The 2,657-nt window shown below is 39.3% G+C and overlaps 1 non-coding gene across 1 annotated transcript; it reads right to left on the reverse strand.

The window, feature by feature from the left end:
- Positions 1 to 1,677: 1,677 nt before the first annotated feature.
- LOC116136075 lies at positions 1,678 to 1,784 on the reverse strand. The gene has a single exon (XR_004128979.1). It is a non-coding gene; the product is annotated as a small nucleolar RNA R71 (small nucleolar RNA).
- Between the last annotated feature and the right edge of the window lie 873 nt (positions 1,785 to 2,657).

Below are 2,657 nucleotides of genomic sequence, written 5' to 3' on the forward strand. Positions count from 1 at the left end.
GTCGAGCTATCGACTATAACAAGCGCTTGTGGGAGGCAAACCAAGTTTTTTAAATATTTGTTTTCTTTTGTGTGTTTGAATTTGTTTGAATTCCTTATGATTTTGATGATTTTTTATTGGTGTGTTTTGGTGTTTCGGGTGAAGTTTTCAGCAAAGGAATGGACAGAAAATGTCCAGACTTCACTGGGGCGAGAGAAGTATTCTTGCCGCGGCAAAGCACTTTGTAGAAAAAGGGTTTTGAAAGTCCCAGACTTCATCGCGGCAAAGAACAAAATCTGTGATAGCTACCGTAATTTTTTGCCCCAGCGAAGTATTTTTCTTCGCCGTAGCGAAGAAGGTTTGACGAAATTTCTCTAAGGAAATTTTGCCACGGCAAAGATTTTTTTCTCGCTGCGGCGATTAGCCACTGTATTTTTCGCCCCAGTGAAGTATTTTGGCTTTATTGTTTGTATGTGATGAACATGATGAGATTGAGAGATAATTCATGTTAAGCTTCTTGGGTAATCACCGTTGTATTATTGGATGCTAAAGATAGATTCAAGAACTGATGAAGTCAATCTAGGATTCTTGTGCTTAATGAACTTAGATTTATTAACTTTCATTTTGTTGGGTGCTTAAGGTTAATATGGAAGAGTAGGGCAACATAGCCTGAGAAGGTATGTTGGACACTTTAGAGAGTTCGATTTACAATCAATGCATGAGAATATGAATTTAGTTTAATTCTTAAAGTTTAACCCATATAGTCCGAATGAAGTCAAAACCCTGCCCGTTTGTTTGAATTGATTTTATCCTGTTTTAAATCTTACTTTCATAGTTTAAGTTTATTTTAGTAAAATTTTGTTTTAATTATAGTTTAAATTACTCCCTTTAATCCAAAAGAATTCGATTTCTTCAACTTGAAAACAGTAGAAAACTTAGTGCTTAGCAACAATCCTCGTGGGAACGATACTCACTCATCACTATATTACTTGTGTGACTAGTATACTTGCTACATATTGCATGTTGTAGGAAACACGCATCAAGTTTTTGGCGTCGTTGCCAGGGATTGAGTTTTAAGTTAACATTGAGTTTTTCTATAGTTAGCTAGATTGAAGTTTTAATTTTTGTTTTTAAATTTTCAGTTGGTTTGTGATCTCACTTTCTTTCGCTAATTCTGTGCAGTTTATGCGAAGAGCAAGACGTCAGCCAGTGGTTCCTGTTGATCTTGAGATTGAGAGAACTGCCAGATGACTTAACAGAGAGAGAAGAGAAAGAGAGGATATAGTGGTTGAAACAGAAGAGACAGTTGTTGAAATGACAGAACCAGAAAACAGGACACTAAGGGAATTCTCAATTCCCACGGTTAATGGCAGTGGGTCGAGTATTACTAGGCTTACGGTGCAAGCCAACAACTTTGAGATTAAGCCGGCAATCATTCAGATGATCCAACAGTCGGTAAGGTTTAATGGTGATTTGAAGGAAGATCCAAATAAGCATATTGCGAACTGCTTGGAAATTTGTGACACCTTCAAGTCGAATGGAGTGTCAGATGATGCCATTAGGTTGAGGTTATTCCCATTCTCATTGAGGGATAAAGCTAAGGGGAGGTTAATGGCATTACCAACGGGGACTATCACAACTTGGAATGATATAGCACAGAAGTTCCTGACTAAGATCTTTCCTCCAGCAAAATCAGCAAAACTGAGAAATGATATCACATCATTTCTACAAGAGGAATCCGAGTCATTGTATGAGGCTTGGGAGAGGTACAAGAAATTGATTAGGAAATGTCCACACCATAGGTTGCCAGTTTGGCTTCAAGTCCAAACTTTCTACAATGGACTGATGGGTAACGTGCAAACCATGGTGGATGCAGCATCGGGAGGAGCTTTGCAGAATAAGACACCAGAGGAGGCTTATGAGTTGCTTGAGGTTTTGGCAAGCAACAACTATCAAAGACCAAATGAGAGAGCAATACCAAGAAAATCTGCGGGTCTTCATGAAGTTGATGCCTTCATGGCCATCTCAGCCCAACTCACGGCACTTCAGAAGCAGTTGGGAAGTATACAAGTAAACTCTATTCAAGCACCTCAACTAATTTGTGATTTTTGTGTAGAAAACCATGTGAGTAGCGAGTGTCAAGTGGGGAACACATTTGCTTCGTCATCTTCATCATTGGAGCAAGTGAACAACTTGGCAAGAAATCGGAGGCAACCAAACAACCCATACTCTAACACATACAATCAGGGGTGGAGAAATCATCCAAATCTGGTTTGGGGCAATCAGAACCAGCAAAATAATCAATGGAACCAAAAGACATTGCCAACTAACCAACCAGGGGTGAATAATCAACCAAGAGATCCAAGAGTGACAAAGTTGGAGGACATGTTTGGGAAATTCATGTAGAAGACCACGAGATTTATAAATGAGATGAGGACGAATTTAAGAAATCAAGGGGCTTCCATTCGGAATCTTGAGGTACAGATGGGCCAATAGGTCGAGAAGCTAAATGAGAGACCACAGGGTTCCTTACCAAGCAATACAGTGACTAACCCACGTGAGCAAGCAAATGCCATAATTTTGAGGAGTGAGACAGTTTTGGAAGAGGTTGAACAAGCTGGAAAGAAAGAATCTGAAAAGGAAGAATTTGAAGAGGAAGTAAATGAAGAGACTGTAGT

Source organism: Pistacia vera, unplaced genomic scaffold (assembly GCF_008641045.1).
Source record: "Pistacia vera cultivar Batoury unplaced genomic scaffold, PisVer_v2 Contig309, whole genome shotgun sequence".
Taxonomy (NCBI): Eukaryota; Viridiplantae; Streptophyta; class Magnoliopsida; order Sapindales; family Anacardiaceae; genus Pistacia; species Pistacia vera.